Genomic DNA, 8,736 nt, shown 5'->3' on the forward strand with positions numbered 1-8,736 from the left:
AGGAGCCTGCTGCTGCAGGGCTTGTGCAAACTGACTTGCAGGAATTACTAAAGGAGAATGTCAGAATTCACAAGTGTGACAGGCATTGTTTTCTGTGTTTGGGTTTGGATTTTTTTTTTTCCCCACTGTTTACCAGCCTCTACCTATAATTTCTTTAATAACTAATGTTATTATATATTAACAACTATGTTCTTATGTTTGTTTTTTTTTCCTAGTCTACTTTCCTGGCTGTAAGTAAAAAGGTAAAATAGAAGAAAAGTCAAAGCAAAAGGTAAGTTTGTAACAAACACTTCAAAAATATCCACTGTTTTGTCTGGTGGGATTTTTTGGTGTGGATTCAATTTTTTTTAAAAAAATTAAAATTATTATTTTAAGTATTTTTATTTCTGGTTTGCTGAAGTTCTCTGAACTTATAGCTGAAAGCAAAAACTGCCAATTTGAAGGTGTCTTTACACTGGCATTTTGTATGTGGAACGTGTAGACCTCATGTTGGTGAAGTTAACTGTCTATTACAAAATAGGCAGAACTGTTTATGTCACATACTCCTTATAAACATGTAAAATTTGATATTGTTTTGATGAAAGGTACACTGGAGGGAAGAAATTGAGCTTATACTTTGTTTCTGTCTCTGCTTGATTGTTTGGGAAGGCTTTCTCTAAATCCCTGACATTGATAAGAGACATTTGAGAAGTTCCCCTTAGCCAGACCAAGCCTGGGCTCACAAGCACAATTCCATTATTTCATCTGGATTTTATTACTGCAAGCAGCTTACCCAGCTGCATAGCAGGAATGTTTAACCAGGAACAAGACAAACTTCCATAAGCTGCTTAATTCAGACATGGGACTGTTCCTTCAAATCAATTTATATTGAAATAATTACTTCTCAGAATCTGTAGAGGAAAAGGATGTAAAAAGAAAATGAAAATCTAATTAAATGGAGGTAGAAAGCAATGTCTGAGTAGACAAATCTTAAGCTTTAGCAAATTTTCAAAGGTTACATTACTCTTTTTGTCCCTAGAAGTCTTTTTACTTTTCTCTCCTCCTCTTGCACTTTTATCACTGTTTTTTAAACCACAAGGAAATCTTTAAAAAAAAATAATAACTTACATTTCTAGATGAAATTTGGGTAAAATTATTTATATATAATTATTTCCTTTTTTTAATGTGTAAAAGAAAATGTCATCCAACAGAATTGACTGAGCTACCCTGACAGTGTCAATGTCCTGAACAGAAGAACATAATGCTGTTTTCCCAAGAGTAAGAGTCTTTATTTGTGGTGTTTGCAGCTAAATTTCAGCTTAGGCAGCTGCTCTGCTTCCTCTAATTCCCTCTTTATAACCTGTGTAGTTGTTCTCCTGTTCACTATTAAACTGCAGGTAGCATTATAAATTCACTGTGGTGGATGAAGTAATTCATCTATAGCATGGGCTAAACTCCCTTCTTCTTTTTCAATAATTTTATACTAATTTAACTGCCCACCTCAATGGAATTATAATGATGGATAGCAGAGCTCATGATACTTCAGTGAGGCAAAAAAAGTCCATGTTGAGTGTATATATATATAATATAAAGGTAAAAATACTGAAAGAGTTTTGCTTTGTCTTGGCAGGGGGAGTTATATTTAAAGTAAAGCTGATGTATTTTTAAAGGGAAAGACACTGGAAATATGGAAATTTGTTTGTTTCAGGGCAAGTCTAGATTGAAAGCATAGATATTGAAGTGCATGGGGTGGGAAATGGGAGTCCAACTTCCTCTAGGGAAAGTATTAGAGGGCAGAGGAAGAGGAGGGGTTTATATTGGGGTCAGGGTGTTCAAAATCAGTTTTCTGAAGTTTTCTGAAGCATCTAATCACTAAGACAACAAAAATGAACAGTGGCCATATACAAATACCTGAGGAAGAGTAAAAATGGGCAAGCATGTACAAGGCTTAACACATGTGTGCAATCTCTCTAAACCTCCTGCTTTATTCAGTACTGGGGATTTTCCAGCTCTGTTGTAGTTTGTCTGTCTGGTAAAGCCAAATGTACCTATCCCCTAAATATTTTCCCCTTTTTTTTTCTTGAACCCATATGAATGTTTTTGTATTCACAACTTTCTCCAGCAAGATATTACAGGTTTATGCTACCCTGTGCCCTCCTTGCTACTTTGAGCATTATTCCCTGTAGTTTCATTTACTGGACTTCCTTGAAAAGACCATCTATCTCTGTCCAGCTTTCCATGTCATTTCTGGTTTTGCACAGTCTCCATATTCTGCCTAAATCCCTGCCACCACCTGAAATATTTTTCCTACCTGTTGTCCCTCGTAGAGAAGCCACTCTTTTTTTGTTACTGTCTTGACATTTTTTTTATCCTTGTTTCCCCTTCTGAAGATTTTTTGGTTTTCTAATATGAAATGATTTTCAAGCTAAGGGTTTCAGCCATACACACACCATTCTTATATATTTATGTCCAGTAAGATGAATTGTAGATTTAAAGGGTGGCATAGTGACCTGTTCTGTTTATCCTTCTTTTGCAAATTCCAAATGTTTCCTTACTGTTTTCACTGCTATTATTGAGTGCTCCCTTGTTACTTTGTGGAACCAACTGCTGGGACCTCCAATTCTTTCTCTGGTAATGGCCATGTATAAAACTAGGAGTCATTTTCCTTTCTTTATGCTTATTTCTACCTGCCAGGTGAATGCTTTTGTGAGGTCCTTCAGGTTTCACAGTCCTTTCTCATCCTTACTCTTTTGAATGCTCTTTCTATCTCTGGCAAACTTCCTTGCCTTACCACTAACACTGCTTTCAAGGTTAAGATTAAATAAAATGAATAGCACAAACTCAAGAGTTTCCACTAATTACTTCCCTCCACTTCAATACTGATCAATTATCCATATCACTCCTCCTCCACCTTCCATCTTTCAGCCACTCACTCAATGCTTCCAAATTCCTAGACATTTCCCACTTATTCCACTGCTGCTTATTTGTTCTAAAAACCTATGGTAAGGGTTTGTAGAAAAAACAAAAGAAAACAACAATTCAAACCTTTTGGTTATATAACTTTTTCCTGTTCTTGATTTCTTCTAATACTTTAATAATTTGATTAAATACAAGACTTCCAGCTGCAGAGCCTGTGCTGTTATCCATATCTGATACACAGATCTAAGGAGGTCATGTCTTTGTAGTTGCCCTCTAATTATACCTAGTGGAAATTGCTTTCTGTTTCTCACTTGATTTTCATCCTTTGTCTTATGATTCGCACAAAGTAAAGAATTTTTTGCATTTGCATAATAAGAAACACTATTCTGAAAAGAGTGTTCTTTGCATTCATTTGGTTTTTTTCTCACTCGTTAGTTTCAAAGCTCACTCATGGTTTTTGTTTAAAGTGTTGCAGCTCGGTCTCCCTGCAGTTCAGATGCAGTCCATCCCTCTTGTGCAGGCTTCTTTCAGATGTGTACCTAGGTATTGTCACAAATTGAAGAAAATAGATTTTTGGAGTTTCATGCTTCAGATAAATTTGTACTGGCTTCACACTGCATCTACAACAAACAGACATCTTGAAGGAAAAGACACATTTTAATCATAAAAGGTTGACTTTTGCTTTAACACTAGGAAGAGATAAGTTGTCACAGTTGAAAACATTTGAAAATGGGTTTTGTGTTTAATTTTTAATTTTGCTGAAGAGATCTCATACAGCAAAAATATCCTTAATTCTGTGTTAATTTGTTTGTGGAGACATTGGATATTTTTTCTTCTCAAAAATAGCATTATAATGGACCAGCAAAATTATCCAACTTCTGCTTCTGAATATTCCAAATATTAATGAATATATTGAGCTGGTGATGGGGTTAGTGATGCATTGTAGAAATGTTAAAATTTCATACAGTCCTGCTTCATTCCTATAGCTATAATGAAGAAGGCTGTATTGTGGATAATTTAGATAATCTGCAGGGGAAGTAAAGCAATGACTGTGAAGGAGAATGTGGCGTGTCGTCCCCCTAGGCCATGGAGCACTCCATTTGCTGGAATAGCTTCCAACTGCTATTTAGTGGGCAGCTAGTGGAAAATAAAATTGCTTCAGGCAAGTGCGAATCTTATTCTGTATTATTAATGTTTGCAGTCTGGGTGAGGAATAGGGTAAACTAACTCCATTTCTAATAAGGGGAGAAAACTGGAGGCTAAAGGAAAGGGAGGAGAGGATCAATATATTCTTTTAGCAAGATTTCTTTTGAAGGATTGTTTGTGTTGTGCTGAGTTTTTGCTGAGGGTGGAGAGGGGTAGGAGTGGTAAGTTAGACACCTGTAGCTTCTTCTGGAGACTGATTTCTGTTATCTAATGGTCATCCACAAGTGACTTGCTGATGAAGATGGTAATCTCTGGTTTGGAAGAGCTCAGGTATTTCTGAAAAACTGCAAGAGAAGAGCATTATGTGAGAGAAACATTTCACACCCTGAAAGCTGGATGAGTTCACCATAGTGTGCTGAAATCCTCTGGGAAAATGAGAATGTATGTTCTGTATGCTAACAATGGAGATTAACAAAATAGATTTCCACTGAGAAAATCTGAAAGATTTCAAAGACAAGAGTTTGTGTTTTCTTTGTTTAATGAGTTTTGGTTTGTTTAGTTTTTTTGGTTTGGTTTTGAATAAATAAGCTAAAGTAAAGCCAGCTTTACGGTATTGAGATGATGAAATATTACAAATTATAAAAAGTGTATCCAGACAAACTTGTTCATCTGGGAATATGTGTGTCCATTTATACCAAAAACTATTGGAGTCTAGGAGGCCTGTGGAAGGAGCCCATCAGAAAACCTTTTCTTCCAAGTTTTCCACATACTAGCCATAGAGGAGACTTTCCATTTTATAAAGGAGATATCCCAAAATGGTGTCATCTGTGAACTGGCTGCCCTCAGGATACAGAGAGGAATGCTTCAGAGACAACACACTGTTTTCAGCAGGATGGTATGATGATCTTGCCTCAGGCAAGATTTTCTTTTCCTTCCCACTCAAATTTTCTGTCAGCTCTTTTCTCAGTGTGCCACCTGCTCTCCTGTGGACTGGATGTTAGACATAGGAAGTGCATGTGGTATATCTCTTCTGGGAAATATCTTCCAAACTGTGCATGGCTTTCTTTCCTGATACCTCCCAGTTCTTGATCAGATTGAGTAAGGGTGTGCATGACTTCATCAAGAAGAGAAAGTGGTGTGTTCCAGAACATGGGCTAAAACATGCACATGACATGAATTAGACTGAGTGAACTGGTTGGTGCTCCAGTCTAACTTGCAGATAAACTCTAATACCCATATTCAATACTTACCTTTCTTTCCTGAAGAAAGAAATCATGGTGTTATCACTGTGCTGGGATGGATGGTGGTGTCTCTTTGTATGCAAAAAAAAAAAAAAATCACACATCTGGCAAACCAGATGTGAAGATTTTGCCTTATCAGCATAAACCTTTGGATATACCAATCTAAATACCAAGTGCAGACTTTACTTCTAAACTCTATAAGATTCATTTTTATTTTAGATACAGTGGGCTGAGTGGACATGTGCAAATGTTGAAGTTCCTATTAGCAGATGGGAATCAGAAAACGTGAAATGAAGTTTAGTAGTAACTCCAAGCCTGAAAACTGCATTGAGATTTCTGAGAAGCACCAAGCAGCAACCTGCAACTTCTGTTAACATTCTGAGTGGTTTAGATTTTGACTGTGAGAATGTAGATGGGGAAGATGAGAAGAACTCTACATATAAAGCTATCAAGAGAAAAATAACTACCTGTCAAGTGAGATAACAACTATGTGATATGATGAGAGATTTTCTTTAATTTTTCCACTGGATCAGATTTGAAGCATCATAGGTAACAGCTATCAAACAAATGTCCAACTATGATGCAAACAATAATTTGTGTGATTTTCCCCCCTCAAACCCTTCCCAGAACAGAAGTAAAGCTTTACTGCTTAATTATTCATTTGCCACATCATTTTCCATTTGTGTAATTTTCTTTGGTGCATTGGCTATGGTACATTGTGCTATCCTACAGTACCTCATCTGTTGTGTAAGTTTAAAAGCAGATAATGTTGGAGTAGGAAGGCCTAGCCTGACAATAATAATTCAATTCACCCTTGATTTTCAGCATTCCTTTGCACCATCACACCTGTAGTAGCTGCTGTGGAGGTGGGTTTTTTTACTTCTCATTGTGAGGCTTTGATTATTCTGTTTGGGGGGGGCAGTTTCTGAACTTCCTGTGGGATAGTTTATTTCCTAAAGCCAGCAATTTTTTTTTTTTTTTTTTTTCTCCTTCCTTTAAGATATATGACTTTACTTTTAGGGTATACTATTTATGGGTTTTAAGGATTCTTTTTTGAGAACAGAAATGGAGCAGAATTATGCAGCATAATTATGAGCTTGGGCTTTGGGGAGGCTCAGAAACCAAGATTTTTCTCCTGTCCATCTCCTAAACACCAAGCCATGTGTGACCAGTCAGATGAAGAGCAGCTGAGAATCCCTTGGACTCTAAAGAAAAGCAGCAGACATAGTTAATAGTGATTCAAAAAGAAATTAATCCACTGACTGCTGATAAGATTTACCTCATCCTTTTTCTTCAGGGAAAGGTAGATCCCTGATGATCTGGAAGCCCCAGTGTTTCTAAGAGCAGATTGCTGTGAGTGTGTAGGACTAATGGACACAGTGGCTGTGTGCACACTGACTGTCCCATGTCTCCAATTTGCTTCAAGAACAGAAAGAGGCTTTGCTGCTCCTTGGCAAATGAAAAAGCTCTTTCAAAGATGAATGCTGAACTCCCTATCAGGTCTCCAAGCCTCTTGAGGTGAAGGCTGTATGGCTGGCAGCATAGCTGAAATCAGGTCTAAAAGTCAAGCTGCAGAGGCAGGAATCCTGTTCAGCTGATACTGAGGCAGGAGAGCTGGTGGATCCTGTCCAGAGAGCATTCTCTGTCCCCAGCAGCAGCCTCTAGAACCTGCAAGAGACATTAACTACAGAGCTGTGGAAAATGGGAAATAAACAACCTGGCTATTGACTTAGCCTTCATTTTATAGGTTAACTTACAAAGAATCTTTTGTTTTCCGGCTTTGTTTCAAATTGAAAGCCAAGGTTTTCCTTTAAACTTCTAAATCACTAATTCAGTGTTAGATGGCTAAAGAACACCTTTACTCACCTCAGGTATTTATTAGGTATTCTCTCTTTTCACAGAATCAAAGAATAGTTGAGATTGTTACAAATCTCATGGGAATGCCTAGTCCAACCTCCCTCCCTCAAGAAGAGTCAGCTGAAGCAGGTTGTTCACGACAGTGTGAAGTAAGATTACAAACATCTCTGAGGATGGAGGCTTTACAGGCAATGTTTTAGTGTCTGACCACCTTTGCAGCAAAAACTTTTTCTGTGTTCATATGGAATTCCATGTGCATAATTTTGCATCCATTGCCTCTAGTTCTGTCTTGAGGCACCCCTGAGACAACTATGATTCCATTTTTAAGACCTCTTTTTGGACATTTATGTACCTTCCTCTGCCAAAATTTCTCTTCAGGATGAAGAGTTCAAACTCTCTCAGCCTTTCCTCATGTGAGGTGCTGCAGTCCCTTTGCTGTCTTAGTGGCCCTTTCCTGGACTTGCCCCAGAAAGTCCATGTCTGGGAGCTGGGGCACCCAGAACTGAGAGCCAACCCTCCAGATGAGGCCTCACCAGCACTGGGCAGAGAGGACATCACCTTCCTCAACCTGCTGACAATGTTTGTCCCAATGCAGGTCAGGATATTTTTTTACCTCTTATCTAACAATTCTAATTTCTAATCTTATAAACAGGGAATGCATAAATGTAAAAATGAAGAAAAAAAAAAAATGACAACCACTAAACAGCACTTAACTTTATGGATTAAGAATATTCAAGCTTCTGTGTAATCACCATGTCAGTAATGCTTAATGAGACATCATGACTCCTTGTAATGTCCTATTTTTTGCTGAAATCATTGGGTAAAAGAAAAATTGTGACAAAATAAGCTAAAATGGTGTTTCCTCTCCCTTTCTCCCCCTCCCCTTCATCCTTCAAGCTAATAAGAAAAAAAAAATCATTTGTGGAGGGAGGGAATATTGAGGATTTTTGTCTGAACATATTTGATTTTATGGAAACCAGAATTTTGATTTCATCACAATATTCCTCATATGATTGACAGGAAAAACACCAAGGTGAGACCTTCTGCATTCACTATTTACAAACCAAGAGCAAGATCTGTGTTTATCTAGACCTGGTCTACTAGTTGAAGAGATGTATGAGATGTGCACTTGCTGCATCCCTTTAGAAGCAGGGGTGAAAATGGGTGCTCTGTGAAAATGTACTGCATCTGAGTGCTGGGATATTAGGAATGGGGGAGTGGATCTGAGGGGAGGGCAGGGGGCAATGTGGAGTATTAAAACTTGTGGTTGTCCATCCCAGAACCGAGCTTGCATTGGGCATTCATAAGCTCAGATAGACAGCGCTTCTGAGGATATCACAAAAGGAGCTCATGTAAGACAGGACATTTTTCATCAGGCAGAATTTAAAAACCCCTCCCAGAGAGGCTGGTAAGACTGGCAGTCAGCCTACAAAGTCTTTGTTATCTCAGAAGTACAAATCCTCCTTGCATTCCTTGTGGGATACCACAAAATTAAAATCACCCTAACTTCCCTTGATCCTAGCCTGCTATGAGACTTGCCTAGAGAACAGGAGGGTTCTCAGGCCAGCACAGTCCCATTACACCTGCCAGTCAG

General features: G+C 38.1%; 1 long non-coding RNA gene across 1 annotated transcript; it reads left to right on the top strand.

Annotated features, from left to right (window-relative positions):
- Positions 1 to 7,831, top strand: LOC147652553 (uncharacterized). Its single transcript, XR_015288326.1, has 3 exons — positions 1 to 59; positions 216 to 271; positions 7,187 to 7,831. It is a non-coding gene; the product is annotated as an uncharacterized LOC147652553 (long non-coding RNA).
- The last annotated feature ends 905 nt before the right edge of the window (positions 7,832 to 8,736 follow it).

This window comes from Cyanistes caeruleus, chromosome 6 (genome assembly GCF_971803275.1).
Source record: "Cyanistes caeruleus chromosome 6, bCyaCae1.hap1.1, whole genome shotgun sequence".
Lineage (NCBI taxonomy): Eukaryota > Metazoa > Chordata > Aves > Passeriformes > Paridae > Cyanistes > Cyanistes caeruleus.